This window comes from Camellia sinensis, chromosome 1, assembly GCF_055761805.1.
Source record: "Camellia sinensis isolate YWXY chromosome 1, ASM5576180v1, whole genome shotgun sequence".
NCBI classification, from domain to species: domain Eukaryota; kingdom Viridiplantae; phylum Streptophyta; class Magnoliopsida; order Ericales; family Theaceae; genus Camellia; species Camellia sinensis.
Genome location: NC_138961.1, coordinates 199,369,608 through 199,388,918, shown reverse-complemented (window position 1 = coordinate 199,388,918; position 19,311 = coordinate 199,369,608). Strand labels below are relative to the sequence as shown.

The 19,311-nt window shown below is 31.8% G+C and overlaps 1 long non-coding RNA gene across 1 annotated transcript; it reads left to right on the top strand.

The window, feature by feature from the left end:
- Nucleotides 1–1,914: 1,914 nt before the first annotated feature.
- On the top strand, nucleotides 1,915–4,651 carry LOC114305398 (uncharacterized). The gene is made up of 2 exons (XR_014329257.1): nucleotides 1,915–2,098; nucleotides 4,383–4,651. It is a non-coding gene; the product is annotated as an uncharacterized LOC114305398 (long non-coding RNA).
- The last annotated feature ends 14,660 nt before the right edge of the window (nucleotides 4,652–19,311 follow it).

Sequence of the window (19,311 nt, the reverse complement as noted above, 5' to 3'; positions counted from 1 at the left end):
AAAATACACAAGACTTGTTTAACCAAACAAGAAAACAGAACTTAAACTTTAAATCACTTAGCAACAATCACTTGACATATCCGGAACCTCCACGGGAGGCACAACGGTTGGCTGACAAAAACAGAAATGAAGGCCGTCAACTCTGGCCCTGATCACGTGCCGGCTCGCCTACATACATAATATAAACTGTGAGCGAAAGCTCAGTGAACAATAACAAAGTAAAGGGGTTTCAATGAATGAGTTCGTACAGATTCAGAAATCATAATTCAGTTTCATATCAAATTCATAATTTGTCCAGATCATATACAGAAATCACGAGGTATGCTTAAGTATACGTGATACATCCATTAGCATTAACAGAGCAGATACAGAACAGATGCAGACACGTGAGGGTTACGACTAACCAGTTCCATAAAGGAACCTCCGAATCTGGGTAATAGAGAATAAACACGCTGAGCCCCCATGACGGGGCCTCCGGTACGGGTAACAGCGTGCAAACAGATTAAGTTCCATGATGGAACCTCCGATACCAGGTAACAGCCAACAGATATCACATGATGCTAAGGATGTCACGAATATATATCAGAAATTGGACAATCATTTATTGTACAGAACATATTATTTCAGAAAACAGATCTTAATTCATCACACCAAAAATAAATAAAGTTGAACATAACTTTACTATGTTATTACTCACAGATAACTGCAGAAGCAAATCAAATAGACTGGACATATCAGATAAATCAGGCAGACAATGGCGCGTGACCTACACAAGCACATAACATATACACATTGAAATACAATATTACTTCCTTGATCAAACTTGACTTTTGTAGTCTTTTTCCGTCAAAATAGTCCGAAATTCTACTACTGTAACGACCCCATCACGTATAATGATTAGTACTTGATTAATTAAGAGAATTTGAAATTTAATTGTCGAGTATTATAATTTAAGTTGGGATTTATGAGAATTGTGGGATCTGACCCGTATATGATTTTATTAAAGATTTATTTTGAAATTAGAAATTAAGGATCCAAATGGCTTAAGGAAGTGAAGTTAGGAAGTTGAATCAATTTAATTTTAATTACGGACCCATTTAGAAGTTTAATTAAATATTCGTTTCAGCTTAGTAAAATTGAGATTCGATTAATTAGATCCTAATTGGAGTTAATCAAGCTAATTAAATTATGAAAATTGAGAATTGTAATTATTACGAATTAAATTTATTTATAGGGTGTCTAATATGAATATGTAATTTGATTGACGAAAATTTGGAATCTAATCAGAAGTTGAAGGCCTAGATGATTTAAGAAAACAAAATTAAGGATGATAATAAGTTCAATTTAATAATTGGAGCCTTTTGGGATATTGATTTAAAATCTGATTCAGATTGATAAATTTAAATATATTTAATTAGGCTCTAATGGAAGTCAAATAGATTAATTAAATTATGAGAGATTTATGATTTGTTATAATTAATTTAATAATGTGTTGATTAAGATTTATTAAGATTAAGTGATGCTTAATTGAATTAATCCTAAACATAAATTAAACAAAAATGCTAGAGGTCCCAAAAATTCTACCAAAAGTTTTACCAAATGTCTCACATTGGTGTGGGACCCACATGGGACCCACATTGTGTGGGTCCCACACCCATGTGAGACATTTGGTAAAATTTTTGGTAGAATATTTGGGGTCTCTAGCATTACTCTAAATTAAATTATGGAACAAATTAGAATTGTGTGTGAGTGTGCAGAGAAACTTGTGTGGGGTATTGAGAAATCTGATTGTGTGCATATGTATAAGTGATGTGCTGGAAGCTTGACCCAAGGTGCACGTGTGCTATATGTGTCAACAAGAGAGGTGTGCTTGTGTGTGTGTATATGTTGAAATATTTGGATGAAGGCTTATTTGGGTGTTCTGCTGGAAACCCATGTGAGAGAGAGAGAAAGTGTTCCAGGCACTTAGTTGCTGGGAAATAAAATAAAATGGGGGAGTTGCTCTATGTCAAGGAGAGAAAGATGGAGCTCAAGGAAGCATGGGTTTAAAGAAAGGAAAGGGAAAATTCAAAGGAAATTCACCACTCAAGAACTCTAGGTATGAAATTTAAGTTCAAATCTTTTAGATTAATCACTTAAAAGCTGGAAAAAAAGAAGAAGAAGAGGGAATTAGATTCAATTTCATGTAATCAAAAAGAAATGAGAAGGAAGATGAAGAAAATCAAGTTAAGTGTAGGATTATGGAAATAAATTTGAAAATTAGTTAGTTTGAGTTTGATTTTTATTGTTCTTCATAAATTTGAGGTTCATCCTTACATGCATGTTAGAATTTCAAAGTTTTAGATTTAATTCATATGTAAAAAGACTTATGAGATTAAATTTGGGTTTGCATGTAAAATCAAGTTAGGACCAAGAGTATGAATCATGAGTTCTTAAATTTGTTAAACTTTGGTTCAATTTCATATAAATAGAAGAAGTTAGCAAGATGATGAATAAATGGAGTTATGTTCAATTTATGGAAATTAAATTAGAAATCAATTATTTTGACTTTAATTTTGTAATCTTGCATGAGATTAAATTCCATTTGTTACATGCATGAATAAATTTTACAAGTTTAATACTCTAATGATGCATACATCATGAATTTTGAAGGATTTGGATTAATTCAATCTCATATTTTGAAGAGAAAAAGGAAATGTTTTATGAACATCAAGTTTGTGGAAAATTAGAATTAATCCTAATGCTAGAGAAAGCTTTGATTTTATAATTAGATTTTTAATCCATGCATGTAATGTAATTTAAGATTTTATTTGAATTAAACATATTTTGATTACAAATTAAGTTGAGTTTAAGATTATGGAAATTAGTTGGAAAATTTATAAGAAGTTTCATGACTCCAATTTCATGATTTCAAGGAAAATAAAAAGAACTTGAGGCCAATTTTATGTAATTAAAGAGAAAATGAGAAATTGAAGCTATGATCAAATGTATGAAAATTAATTTAGAAATTAATTACTTTGGGTGGAATTTATTTGTCCTAACATGAAATTGAGTTCCAATTGTACGTACATTATGAATTTTTCAAGAGATTTGAAAGTTTCATTCGTGTTTTAAAATTTGTGGGCTTAAAATTGAGTTTGATATGAAGAAGATGAGTTAAATCTAAATTTGGTCAACTAGAGCATGATTTTGAATAAATGATTTCTAATTGAGAATGTTTACTAAATTATACAATGGTTCTCCATTTTTGTGTACCAAAAATACATGTTTTGAGGCTTTGAATATCAAATATGAACTTCAACTATAATTTTAAAAATTTTAGAATTTATGTTGTCCGCTCGAGCGAGGAAAGTCTCGCTCGAGCGTGAAAATTGAGCTCCTAGTAGTTTTTCAAATTTTGCAGTCCGCTCAAGCGACCAAAGTGGCGCTCGAGCGGAAACCCATTTTCAGCATGTTTTGGAAAATTGCATTTAGTTCACATTTTTATTCTCATCTCTTTCTAAGGCATTCTAGACATAATTTATGACTCAATAAAGATTAATAAGCTATCATTCAACATAGATTAGTTAGTTGAAGAATGAATCTTTGATCTAGTGGTAATTGTTTAAGAAGCCAAGTAAAAGATCAATCTATTTGGAAAAGAAGGGCTTAATATTGGAAGAATATGTGAAATAAGAACCCGATTTATTTGAATGAGAAAGAATAAGCGTAGTAGAACTTCGGACTATTTAGACGGAAGAAGACTAAAAAAGTCAAGTTTGATCAAGGGAGTAATATTGTATTTCAATGTGTATATGTTATGTGCTTGTGTAGGTCACGCGCCATTGTCTGCCTGATTTATCTGATATGTTCAGTCTGTCTAATTTGCTTCTGCGGCTATCTGTGAGTAATAACTTAGTAAAGTTGTGTTCAACTGTACTTATTTTCTGTATGACAAAATGAGATCTGTTTTCTGAAATGATATGTTCTGTACAATAAATAATTGTCCAATTTCTGATATCTATTCGTGACATCCTTAGCATCATGTGATATCTGTTAGCTGTTACCCGGTATTGGAGGTTCCTTTATGGAACTTAATCTGTCAGCACTCTGTTACCTGTACCGGAGGCCCCGTCATGGGGGCTTAGCTTCTGTTCTGTTACCTGAATCCGGAGGTTCCTTTATGGAACTGGTTATTCGTAACCCTCATGTGTATGTATCTGTTCCGTATCTGCTCTGTTAATGCTAATGGATGTATCACGTAAATGTAAGCATGACTTATGATTTCTGTATATGATCTGGACAAATTATGAATTTTGAATCTGTACGGACTTATTCATTAAAACCCTTTACTTTGTTATTATTCACTGGGCTCTAGCTCACTGTATTATTTATGTATGTAGGTGATCAGGCACGTGGCCAGGCTTAGAGGCATCTGCCTAGAATCTGTTTTTGTCAGCCAACCTATATGCCTCCCGTGGAGGTTCCGGATGTGTCAAGTGTTTATGGCTATGTGATTTAAAGTTTAAGTTCTATTTTCTTGTTTGGTTAAACAAGTCCTGTGTATTTTGAAAAAAGAGCTAAGTCATTTTTGTCTGATCTGTATCTATATTATGACTTAAAGATAATGTGTATGATGCACATAAAAAGTTTAAAATTTTTCTGTCTCATATAAGTCTGCACAGCTCAACGGACGTTGTATATTTGCTATTTGCTTCCACTAGCCCCTAATATTATGTTAATCTGTCTCAGAGGCCTTCGGTAATCCCAAGATTACTGGCCGGTTACGATGCTAAACCTATAGGGGCGGGTTTGGGTTGTGACAACTACGCTTATCCTTTCTCATTCAAATAAATCAGGTTCTTATTTCACATATTCTTTCATTACTAAGCCCTTCTTTTCCAAATAGATTGATCTTTTACTTGGCTTCTTAAATAATTACCACTAGATCAATGATTCATTCTTTAACTAACTAATTTATGTTGATTGGTAGTTTATTAATCTTTATTGAGCAATAAATCATGTCTAGAATGCTTTGGAAAGAGATGAGAATAAAAATGTGAACTAAATGTAATTTTTCAAAATATGCTGAAAATGGGGTCTTCGCTCGAGCGCCACTTTGGTCACTCGAGCGGACTGTAAAATTTGAAAAACTTCTGGGAGCTCGATTTTCACGCTCGAGCGAGACTTTCCTCGCTTGAGCGGACAACGTAAATTCTGGAATTTCCAGAATTGCAATTGAAGTTCAAATTTGATATTCAAAGCCTCAAAACATGTATTTTTGGTACACAAATATGGAGAACCATTGTATAGTTTAGTAAACACTTTCAATTAGAAAACATTCATTCAAAATCATGCTCCGATTGCCCAAATTTAGTTTTAATTCATCTTCTTTATATCAACCCACAATTCTAAAATATGAATTAGACTTCCCAACCTCTTGAAATTCCATGATGTATGTAATACAAATAGATCCACTTTTACTATTAATAACAAAATCAACTTAACTCAATTTTTAACCAAATACTTAATTTATAATCATGGGTGTTCTAAATGTATCTAAATTGAATAAAATTCTTAAATTACATCACATGCATGGATTAAATAAAAATCTAATAATAAAATCAAAACTTTAGGATTAATTCCAAATTTCCATAAACTTGATTTTCTTAAAACATCTCATTTGTCTCTTCAAAATATGAACTTGTTGGCTTATTTTTCCTACGAATGAAAATATTATAAATGCGAGCGTGCCAGTAAGGATTAAAAAATCCTTACAGATTAAATTCAAGCCAATTATCAAGCGATTGCATTGACGGTTCTTTTGCCTCAATAAAGAGGACTTAAAAATTGCCAAGTGTAGAGAAAATAAAAATTAAAAGAAGAAAGAATGAGACAAAAAAGATGATTGAGTGAACAATCAATAGTAAAAATTACTTACCTCTACTCATATGCTTCGAAAAGGAAGTGCATAAAATGCTTTGAAAATGAAATGCTGAAAATAAATGTTTCGAAATATAAATCTATGTTAAACTACTCATAAGATAAGGAAAATGACAAGAAATATTGAAATCAATTGTCTTTGATTTGAATTCTGGGATCTTTTACAATGTAGCCATGAATGGCTATTTATAGACAAATATTTGTAGGAAAAAACTTCCAGCAATAACTACCCAATAACCACCTAAAACTACCCACTCTTCCATCTTCATTCCCATAATGCCACATAACCCTCCATGTCTTCATAACTTCTCATAACCTCCAAATGAATAGGAGGATGCCACATGTCCTGCAATTATATAAATAATAAATAATAATAAAAATTGTAGATTTATGGTGCTAACATTACCCCCCGCGGCCCTTAAAAATGATGTTTATTTGAATTTTTTTAAGGGCCGAACCAAGTACACGACTAATCTAAGCAATAAAGTGTTTCGAATAATATCAACAAAGTGCTTCGAATGATATAATAGCACTAATAAATTGCTTCGAGTGAGCATGAAATTATGACTAAATGTTGCGAATTATATATATACACATTGAAGAGATATTATTGCAGAAAAGTTTCGAAGGATAACCACATATTTTCAAGACAAAGCCAATGATTCGCCTTAGCAAACTGTTACACATGCTAAATAACCAGCTTCGAAGGTGGTATAGAGGACTAAAATTATCATTCGAAGGTCAAAAATGCAACAAAGGACGAATTACATCCTTGGAAATACTCGGCAAAGCTTCGAAGGTTCACAACTATCACTATTTTTTCTTCGAAGCTGTTGTTGATGCAAGATGGAGTGCTTTGAAGTCTACAAAATTATGGCAAAAGGGCTTTCGAAGCAATTTTTGGCCAACATTGTGGTTATTCAAATTTTGTATGTTTTGGTTCACACATAATTAATGAAAATATTAATTTTATACTTTAAACCAATTATTAATTCTCCGAAGACACCAAAACCATTGTTCTTCGAACCAACTTTTATAGAATACTAGTTACATTTTCATGTAACAAATGGCTATAAAAATGGTTATCAGTAAAGCCATTAATTATCATGCCAAAAATAGGCATTATTCGATAATTAATTAATTGCCATTTTACATATATTTGAAGGGAGGTACACATTTCGAAAGTTTTCTCGTCCCATGTTACATTTCGAAGGTGTTTATTGATAACAAAACTACCATTCGAAAGTCACATATGTTACTAAAGGATTAAAGTCGTCCTTCGAAAGTGCTCACGACATCTCTTCGAACTAAATCCAAAGAGTTGGATTATTATGAAATTAGTTTGGCATTTTAACTAGCCATTAATGGCTATAAAATGATATTTCAATGAATAATCTACTTCGAAGTATCTTGAGACATGCTTCAAAGGTAACCACAAAACCAAATGGTGATGGTTTTATGGATCAACTAATAACAACATTTTTGGCTTAATATTTTGCAATAACGAAATATTATTTGTTAGCCATTCCATCAAAGTCAACGTTTGATGTGATCCATAAATCCAAAATGGATTTCGAACAACAAAAGTTATGGTATAGTGTGGCCATGAAAATTCATACTTTTTGACATTTTGAAAAATGTCAAAAAATTTGAATTCATGAACAGTGGCTTGTTCATTATTTTCAACCATATTTGTTTTAAAAACATGACTTTTGCCGAATAGATTTTCATAATTATTTGGCAAAGTGGGTTGTTTTTCCATGTTAGCCATTAATGGCTTATGAAAATCACCGATAGATATGTTATTTTCATGACTTGACTCCCTAAAAATTGGTTTTGAGACCCCCCGAGCCATGCATGGAACATCATTCTTAGCCAAATTTGGCTCAAGAACATGCTCTTTCGTTATGTTAATTTCATAATTTGGCTCTTTAAAAACGGACTCTTGAACCCCCCGAGCCATTGATGAAATCAACTCTTTGCTTTTGCTATTTTTAACCACGGAAAAATTCTGAAAAAATTCACCGATTCCGGCCAATAAGGCCTCAGTTAAAGACTTGGTAGTGAGAATTGATAACTCATCATTCCATTAGCGAATTTTCATATCAAGTTGATGAATTTCTCCAATCAAATAGTGTCTTTTTTCTTCCACCAAATAATTTTGTAAGGGATGAAAATTTATTTCATCAAGAAAATGGATCTCTTCTTGATGATCCAAAATTTCTTGTTTATGCCAATAAATTTCATCTAGGCTATTTGAAATGGACAAATCCAATTCATTTTTCATTTATTACACTAGACGTCCCACGGGGCGTGCCAAAAATTGTTGGCTTATTTTTCCTACGAAGGAAAATATTATAAATGCGAGCGTGCCAGTAAGGATTAAAAAATCCTTACAGATTAAATTCAAGCCAATTATCAAGCGATTGCATTGACGGTTCTTTTGCCTCAATAAAGAGGACTTCAAAATTGCCAAGTGTAGAGAAAATAAAAATTAAAAGAAGAAAGAAGGAGACAAAGAAAGATGATTGAGTGAACAATCAATATTAAAAAGTACTTACCTCTACTCCTATGCTTCGAAAAGGAAGTGCATAAAATGCTTTGAAAATGAAATGCTGAAAATAAATGCGTCGAAATATAAATCTATGTTAAACTACTCATAAGATAAGGAAAATGACAAGAAATATTGAAATCAATTGTCTTTGATTTGAATTCTGGGATCTTTTACAATGTAGCCATGAATGGCTATTTATAGACAAATATTTGTAGGAAAAAACTTCCAGCAATAACTACCCAATAACCACCTAAAACTACCCACTCTTCAATCTTCATAATGCCATATAACCCTCCATGTCTTCATAACTTCTCATAACCTCCAAATGAGTAGGAGGATGCCACATGTCCTGCAATTATATAAATAATAAATAATAATAAAAATTGCAGATTTATGGTGCTAACAGAACTTGAATGGCTCAACTCCCTTAAGACTCATGTATTGCGAGAAAATACTACAAGATCAAATCAAAACAATTAATTTTCCAAATTAATTTCCACAACTATGAGTCTACTTAATTTCTTACTTAAAACCTTATTTCTTACAAAATCCATGAGACTAATTCCATAACTTTCTTAATTCATGATGAATGGAGGATTATCTAAAACATGAAATTAAAGTTATAAGACTTCTTAGAAAAATATTTGCATGTGTGAAATTAGGGTCAAAATTCAAACCAATTATATCCAAAATTCCTTTAATTCAATATTAAGCTCAAAATGTTCATGAATTCATAATTTCCCAAAACTTGCTCTTCTTATACTCAACCATGAAATTAATTCTCCAACTTTCTTAAAGATTCATTGATGCATGTAAAGATTGTTGGAAATGGTTAATTTTTCCTCAAGTTTGGTCTATTTTTTAGGTGGGCCCCGAGTGTCGATTTACTCGGGTCAAAGTGGTAACGCGTTCTATGCCGCGTTGTGATTCACGTGGTATATTTGGTTGCTCAAAACCATTACCGAGTGAATGGGAAATTGAAGCCAAAGTGTGCTCCATGGAAATGGAGTTTTGGTGGAAATTCCTTAAGGTTGTAAATTGGCTTGTCCCACATTGATTTGGTGGGAGGTTTTGAAAGGGTTTATAAGGCTTAGGGTGAGATACTTGGGGTGTGCCCCAAGGGGTATCCAAGTGTTTTAGAGGGAGAGGTTATGGGCAAAATGGGCTAGACCCATTGGACCCAAAAATCACCACACGCGCGCGCCGCCGCCGCCGTCCGTCCAGTTGGGCTTCTAATCTTTTTGGGCCAAAAACATTTGAATTTAATTTTATTTTTTATTAAAATAAAATCCAGAATTCAAATTAAATTAGTTTAGATTTTTTGTTCATCCAAACAGGGCCCTTCCCGGTTTCAAACAGAAATAAACTGTTTTGGAATTAATGCACACCCAAACAGGGCCCTTCTCGTTTTACTATCTGTTTGAATTAATTCAAATCTGTTTGAATTCAAAACCCAACAGGTATGATACCTGTTCAATTCAAAACCAAGAGCTACATACCTGTTTATTTCAAATCCAAGAGCCACCTTCACATCTATAAATAGGACCACCCTCATTTGATGTTTTGCATTCAGAAATTTCGTATTTCACTTCTGTTTTCTATTCTTCATCTTGCTGCATTTTATTTCCAAAAGAAAGAGTGTAAACACTTAGTGTGTTCGTAAGGCAAACAGTTAGTAGTGCTGCTATTGTTTGTGGTAGATCATTTCATCCTGGGAGATAGACGTCCGAATTCTGAAAGCACCGTGGAGAGGACGAATCTGTCTTAAGGACACAGTGTTAAACACTGGACTTGATCAGAAAAATAATTCGAAGAAATTAAATCAAGTAAGTTATTTAATTACTTTCTGTGTTGTTTTTATTTGTTTATTTATTCAGATTTTAATTTTGTTTTTGTAACAAAATAAAATCTGTTTTGTTTTTTATTTATTTATTTTTATTATGGATTTTACAAGTCGACAAACTTTCTTTTCTTGTCCTGATACTACAAACCCTTCGGGTTGTTCCATATAGATCTCTTCATTTAGATCACCATTTAAGAAAGCTGTCTTAACATCCATTTGATGTATTTCTAAATTAAACAACGCTGCTATAGAAATAAGCATGCGAATGGATGTTATTCTTGTCACAGGGGAATATGTGTCAAAATAGTCCAGACCTTCCTTTTGTCTGTAACCTTTAACAACAAGTCTTGCTTTATACTTGTCAATTGAACCATCTGCTTTCATTTTTCTCTTGAATATCCATTTATATCCAAGAGGTTTAGAACCTGGTGGAAGATCCACCAATTCCCAAGTATGATTTTGCATAATGGATTCAATTTCATTATTAACAGCCTCTTTCCACAAAGGTGCTTCAGGACCTGTCATTGCTGCCTTAAAGCTTTGAGGTTCATTTTCTAACAAGTATGTCAGAAAATCTGGACCAAAGGATTTTGATGTTCTTGCTCTTTTACTTCGTCTTGGTTCATCATTAGTTAAATCCTGTTGGTCGAGACTATTACTAGTCTCTTGTGTTTGATTGTCATTAGTCTCTTGACTTTGTGTACAATCATAAGTTCTTTTCTGTGAACTTAATTCCTGTCCTTTCTTGTAAGGAAAGACATGTTCAAAAAACACAGCATTCCTTGACTCTATAATAGTGTTCACATTTATATCAGGTATATCTGATTTAGAAGTCAGAAACCGATATGCACTACTATTCTGAGCATAACCAATAAACACACAATCTACTGTTTTTGGTCCAATTTTAGTCTTTTTAGGAACAGGAACTTCAACTTTTGCCAAACACCCCCACACTTTTAAGTATTTGTAGGAAGGTGGTCGACCTTTCCATAATTCATAAGGATTGCTTTTGGTTTTCTTGTGGGGTATTCTATTAAGAACATAATTAGCAGACAATATTGCTTCCCCCCACAAGTTCTGTGGTAAACCTGAACTTAGTAACATGGCATTCATCATTTCTTTTAGGGTTCTATTCTTCCTTTCAGCAATTCCATTTTGCTGTGGAGAATAAGGGGCTGTAGTTTGGTGAATAATGCCATGTTGTGCACAAAATTCATTTAATGGTGCATCATATTCACCACCCCTATCACTTCTAACCATTTTAATGGTTTTACCAAGTTGATTTTCAACTTCTGTTTTGTAGAGTTTAAACATTTCTAAGGCTTCATCTTTACTTCTAAGTAAATAAACATAACAATATCTTGTGCAATCATCGATAAAAGTTATGAAATACTTTTTGCCACCTCTAGTTTGAATAAATTTTAAATCACATACATCAGTATGAATTAATTCTAGAGGTTCGGTTTTTCTTTCAACCGATTTAAATGGAGCCTTAGTTAGTTTCGCTTCTACACAAATTTCACATTTATGATTAGGATTAATTTCAAACTTTGGTATATAATCTAAACCAATTAATCTACGCAAAGCATCAAAATTCACATGTCCTAATCTACCATGCCATAAATTTGACTCAAGAATATAAACAAAAGATGTGTTATTCTTATTCATAGCAACTTTCGGTACAACTGTCATTACATTCAACTTAAAGAGACCATCACTCATGTATCCCTTACCAACATACATACCACTCTTTGTTAATACAAATTTATCAGACTCAAATACAAGCCTAAAACCATTTTTACTTAACAAAGACCCAGAAACTAAATTCTTCCGGATGTCAGGTACATGTAGTACGTTGTTGAGGGTCAGTTCTTTCCCTGATGTCATCTTCAAGATTACTTTCCCTTGTCCAGCCACAGCAGAAGTAGAAGAATTTCCCATGAAAAGTTGTTCACCATTTGCAGCCTCATTGTAGGTAGTGAACATCTTCTTGTCCGCACATATGTGACGAGTTGCTCCAGTGTCAACCCACCACTCTTTGGGATTTCCAACCAAGTTAGCCTCAGACACCACAGCAGAAAGGTTGATGTCATTCACTCCGTCAGAGATGTAATCCAATTCTGTTACATTGGCCTGATTGGTGGTCTTCTTACTTGTACTTCCATGATTCTTTTTTGGGCGGCGGCAGTCAGAAGCTCGATGTCCAGTTTTGCCACAGTTATAGCATTTTCCTTTGAACTTCTTGCTACTATCGCCTTGTTTAGGACTATCTCCAGTAAACTTCCTCTTTTTGTTATGTGGTTTATGAACTTGTTCAACCACATTTGCCTTGGACTCAATGGGATTTTTCCCATTCCTCTTTTCAGCCTTTCGGTTATCTTCTTCAATTCTTAATCTTACAATCAATTCATCCATAGTCATCTCTTTGCGTTTATGTTTTAAATAATTTTTGAAATCTTTCCAAGCCGGTGGTAACTTTTCCACTAAAGCAGCGACTTGGAATGACTCGCTAAGAGACATACCTTCTGAATGAATATCATGCAAAATTATTTGAAAACTTTGAACTTGAGATATTACCGTTTGGGAGTCTATCATAACAAAGTCCAGAAATTTACCGACGACAAATTTCTTCGTGCCGGCATCTTCTGTCTTGTATTTCTTCTCCAAAGAATCCCACAATTCTTTTGCTGTTTTCAGAGGACTGTATACATTATACAGCATATTGTCAAGGCCATTTAGGATGTAGTTTCTGCATAGGAAATCTGAATGTTTCCAAGCATCTACAGCGGCAACAACTTGCCGATCACTTTCACCCTCTTTAAGTGCTGGAGCCTCTTCATGGAGAAACCGGGCCAAATTAAGAGTTGTAAGATAGAACAACATCTTCTGCTGCCATCTCTTAAACTCGGTACCATTAAATTTTTCCCGTTTTTCTCCATGATTGATTGGTACATGAACATGGTTCTGGATAGGGACCGATGTAGGTGTAACAATAGGAGTATCACTGCCAGATGCAGTTTCAGTTGTAGTAGCCATAATCTCTGATTACAAAAATCAAAAAATATTAAAACACAAATTAATTTTCTAGTTACTAAAACCAGAAAATAATTATAACACCAAAATAATTTTATTTTCCTTGTTACTAAAACTAGAAAAATAAAATATCACAAGAATTTTCTGTAATACCAAATAATATTCTGAATTGTTAATGACACCAGTATCGTACTACTAGTAGTTGTCAAAGAAAAGAGACAGTATATTACTACTATCTGTCAAATAGCATAAATCACTATTTGTTTTTCCAACCAGAATATTAATTTGAAAACACAGAAAATTAAATACAATGAAGATACCCAAAAAGGAATCTGTCTTAAGATTGTTGGACAATCTTCACTGTATTTAAAAGGATTTAATTCTGTTGTGTACAAAACAACAACAAGAATAAAAGAAATAGAGTAAAGGAGAGAATATGTTTGATTACAAAAATCAAACTCGAAATAAAAATAAATAAATAAAAAACAAAACAGATTTTATTTTGTTACAAAAACAAAATTAAAATCTGAATAAATAAACAAATAAAAACAACACAGAAAGTAATTAAATAACTTACTTGATTTAATTTCTTCGAATTATTTTTCTGATCAAGTCCAGTGTTTAACACTGTGTCCTTAAGACAGATTCGTCCTCTCCACGGTGCTTTCAGAATTCGGACGTCTATCTCCCAGGATGAAATGATCTACCACAAACAATAGCAGCACTACTAACTGTTTGCCTTACGAACACACTAAGTGTTTACACTCTTTCTTTTGGAAATAAAATGCAGCAAGATGAAGAATAGAAAACAGAAGTGAAATACGAAATTTCTGAATGCAAAACATCAAATGAGGGTGGTCCTATTTATAGATGTGAAGGTGGCTCTTGGATTTGAAATAAACAGGTATGTAGCTCTTGGTTTTGAATTGAACAGGTATCATACCGGGTCCAATGGGTCTAGCCCATTTTGCCCATAACCTCTCCCTCTAAAACACTTGGGTACCCCTTGGGGCACACCCCAAGTATCTCACCCTAAGCCTTATAAACCCTTTCAAAACCTCCCACCAAATCAATGTGGGACAAGCCAATTTACAACCTTAAGGAATTTCCACCAAAACTCCATTTCCATGGAGCACACTTTGGCTTCAATTTCCCATTCACTCGGTAATGGTTTTGAGCAACCAAATATACCACGTGAATCACAACGCGGCATAGAACGCATTACCACTTTGACCCGAGTAAATCGACACTCGGGGCCCACCTAAAAAATAGACCAAACTTGAGGAAAAATTAACCATTTCCAACAAAGATGAAGTCCAAATTCATGAGGAATAACACAAATTAAACTTACTTGATAAATTTTCCCAAGCTCACTTCCTTAATCTCAAGCTTTACTCAATTTATTTTAACCTCAATTTAATTCATAGTCATAGATGTTCCAAAATATGTTTAATTTGAGTCAAACTCTTAGATTACATTACATGCATGTGTTAGGGATTTAAAATCAAAACCTCATTTATCTTCAAAACATGAGTTGGTTATCTCAAATTCTTCAAAATCCAAGATGAGAGTACAAAAACTTATAAATTGCTCATGCATGTAACAATAAAACTTAATCTCATGCATGACTACAAAATCACACTCAAATTATTAATTTCTAAATTTATTATCCATTCTCATGAACCTAACTCAACTTCTTACAAAATCCATGAGATTGATGTTGGACAATCTTCACTGTATATAAATAGATTAAATTCTGTTGTGTACAAAACAACAACAAGAATATAAAGAAATAAAGAAAATGAGAGAATTTGTTTGATTACAAAAATCAAACTCGAAATAAAAAGAAATAAATAAAAAACAGATTTTATTTTGTTACAAAAACAAAATTAAAATCTGATTAAATAAACAAAAAAAAAAACAGAATAAAAATTAAACAACTTACTTGGTTAATTTCTTTTGAATAACTATCTGATCAAGTCCAGTGTTTAACACTGTGTCCTTAAGACAGATTCGTCCTTTCCACGGTGCTTTCAGAAGCTGGACGTCTATCTCCCAGGATAAAATGATCTATCAACGAATAAAAGCAGCACTACAATTTATTCGTTCGTCGAACACACTAAGTGTTTATACTCTTTATAACAAGAACTTAATGCAAAATGAAGAATAAATTTATAGCAGAAGATGGAGTACGAAAATTAGAGTATTTTTCCAAATTAGGGGGGCTTAGTCTATTTATAGATAGATTGGTGGCTTTCCATTTTGAATTAAACAGGTACTGTACCTGTTTAATTTGAATTAAACAGATACAAAACTGTTTAGGCACTGTTTGGTTTGAAATTCAAACAGATTTAAAGCTGTTGGGTTCAAAAAACGGAAGGGCCCTGTTTGGATGTACAGAAAAAATCGAACTAGATTATTTCCGGTTAATTTGAATTATGGATTTTATTTTACCAAAAAATAAAAATAAATTCAAATGTTTTTGGCCCAAAAAGATTAATATTAGGCCGAACAAGCCCAACCATGCACCCGCGCCCAGGCCCAGCCCGGACGGCGACGCGTGTGTGGTGATTTTTGGGTCCAATGAGTCTAGCCCATAACCTCTCCCTCTAAAACACTTGGGTACCCCTTGGGGCACACCCCAAGTACCAAACCCATGCCTTATAAACCTTTTCAAAACTTCCTACCAAATCAATGTGGGATAAGCCATTTTACAACCTTAAGGAATTTCCACCAAAACTCCATTTCCATGGAGCACACTTTGGCTTCAAATTCCCATTCACTCGGTAATGGTTTTGAGCAACCAAATATACCGCGTGAATCACAACACGGCATAGAACGCGTTACCACTTTGACCCGAGTAAATCAACGCTTGAGACCCACCTAAAAAATAGACCAAACTTGAGAAAAATTCTGGTTTTACCCAGAATTTTTTCTACCATTTCCAACAATTGATTCATAACTTTCTTAATTTCAAGTGTGATACGAAGATTCTACATAAATTAAGTATAATTTTCATTCCTCAAGCTCTAATTTCAAATATTATTGATGATTTCCCCTTGTGTCTTCTTCTTTCTTTACAATTTCCAGCACAACTTTGGATTTCCTTCTTTAAACGTTGAGCTCTCTTTTCTCTCTCACTCACGGTTTTCTCTCCCTCTCACTCTGATGTTCTTCCTACAGCCAAAAGCATAAACATAGATGATGTATAGCTTACACTCATTTCCTTTATTCCACTTTCTTTTCTTACTTTTTTTTTTTTGTTTTGTTTAGGTCCACGGTTTTGCTCCAGCAGAGGTGACTACATTGCATATATAGGTAATAAGCTCTCATTCTCATTTCTCATATTTCTAGAATACTCCAATTCTCTCATCCTATTTAATTAACTTGATTAGACCATTACATTGATTATCTATTAGCTTAATTAATCACCGCATCATTTGAGATAATCTTGATCATAATTTAATTAATCATATCTAATCAAAAGTTCCACATAATTTAATTAGTCAAATTAGCTTCAATTAAGGCTCAATTAATTATATTTAATTTTTACCATTCTGTATCAGATTTCTAATCAAATCCCAAAAAGGCTCCAAATATTAATTAAACTTGTTATCATCCTAAATTTTGTTTTCTTAAATCATCTAGGCCTTCAACTTCTAATTAGATTCCAAATTTTCATCAATTAAATTACATATTCAAATTAGACACCCCATAAATAAATTTAATTCGTAATAATTACAATTCTCAATCTTCATAATTTAATTAACTTGATTAACTCCAATTAGGATCTAATTAATTGAATCTCAATCTTACTAAACTGAAACGAATATTTAATTAAACTCCCAAATAGGTCCATAATTAAGATTAAATTGATTCAACTTCTTAACTTCACTTCTTTAAGCCATTTGGACCCTTAATTTCTAATTCCAAAATAAATCCTTAATAGAATCATATACGAGTCAGATCCCACAATTCTCATAAATCCAAAATTAAATTATAATACTCGGCAATTAAATTTCAAATCCTCTTAATTAATCAAGTATTAATCATTATACGTGATGGAGTCGTTACATCTCCTTTCATTTGATATTAGCATAATTACCTATGCTATCCACAGTATAAATAAATAATCAAAACCTAATTTTTAAAATTAAATAACAATCTAAAAAATATATCTAGAATATTTAGCAAAAATGATTTAGAATTAATTAAATTTTATTCATTTTTATCACAGTTATATAAGATTTTTTTTTTTGGTATTCTTATGTCATTAATTGTGTGCTCTAAGTTGTTAATAAAAAATACATGTCATAATTTAATTGGTAAAAATTAAAAAATAAATCACAAAAATTATATTTATGATAAAATATAAATACATTTTGTCTTATAAGTTTCGTAAATTTAATTTGTCATATGATACTGGTAAATTACCTTTATCAATATATTAACTTTTTCATGTTTTGTAAAGTCTAAAATTTGTCTAGTATCGAAATTATAATTTGTTTTATGTTATAAGATTTACGTAAAAATAGATTAGAATTCACTTGCAATATTAAATTTAGACTTAACATTAGATTTGCATCAATTTATCATTTACCTCATCATTAAAAATTATCTTGGTTGACCTATTTACTTATTAAATTAGTAAATAGATATTTGTAAGCATTTTTTATAATAATTAAAAAAATTGAACTTAGTTTAAAAAAACTATATATTTATGTTTAAAACAATTAAATGAATAGTTATATATATTTATAGATGAAAAAATTATCTAAGATAGAGCCCCCTAAATTGTAGGTCATATTCTAATCCTAATAAATTTAAATTTTATCATAGTTTATCAATTCATGACTGCTATGAGCTAATTTTTTGGGGCTTTAATATTGGATTAAACACTAAAAAGTAGTAAATAAAATTTAGTTCAAGTCAATTTTTTTGCCAATAATTATTGATTTAAGCCTAGTCCTTGGAGAATCGTATAGTTCATGTCCAACCATGAGTCAGTAGACCCACCTATTCATTTAATTTTTAGTTAGTAAATATATTTTTTTTAAAAAATTAAAACAAAAATAGAAAGTATGTGCATATTTGTTTGGCATATTTATTAACAATTTTAAAATTAATTAAGAAATTATGTAGTTATTCTTAAAAGAATAAATTACATTGGTAGTCCTTATATTTTAACTCTTGTGTTATTTTTGTCCTTGCAATTTTAATCTGCTCGATTTTGATCCTGAATTTATAATTTTGTCTCAATTTGGTCCAATTGTTATAATTACTATTTTTTTTTGTTATTGAAAATAGAGGAATATATTTTTGCAGTGGGATAACTATTGTGATGACGTTGTTTTCTGATACCTTGTTTCGTCCCTCCTTTTCTGTCTTTCTTTTCTGTTGATTGTATTGGTATACAATGTTGCACTCCTTAGCATCTGTTATAATTTTATAGACAAAATTATAAATTTATTCAATTTAGTAAGTTAATATCAACAAACTCAATAACTGTTTTTCTTTTAAAAACCTTAACCGACATTATCAATTTGACCAAATTAATAAAAAAATCTAAAATTAATGGTCAAAATCAAGCTAATTAAAATTACAGAGACCAAATTGACACAAGAGACAAAATGCTGGGATTATCGATGTAATTTATGTTTCTTAAAATATGTCTAATATTGATTGTATTAATATTAAGATATATTTATATCTGAAAAACTATTTAAGACCAGATCATGCTAGAACTTGAATAAAAAATTAATAGCTTATTAAAAATATTTAATAATTATAAATTTAAATTTGATCAAATTTTCATTTAATTTTTTTTCATAATAGAATTAGGTTGTTTGATAATTACAATTTATAGTCCCAATTTTTTTAAAAAATATTTTAAAATTATATATGATTATAATTTCTTTTGAACTTTCCTTTTCAATCTCAAATTAGTTATAACTTGAAT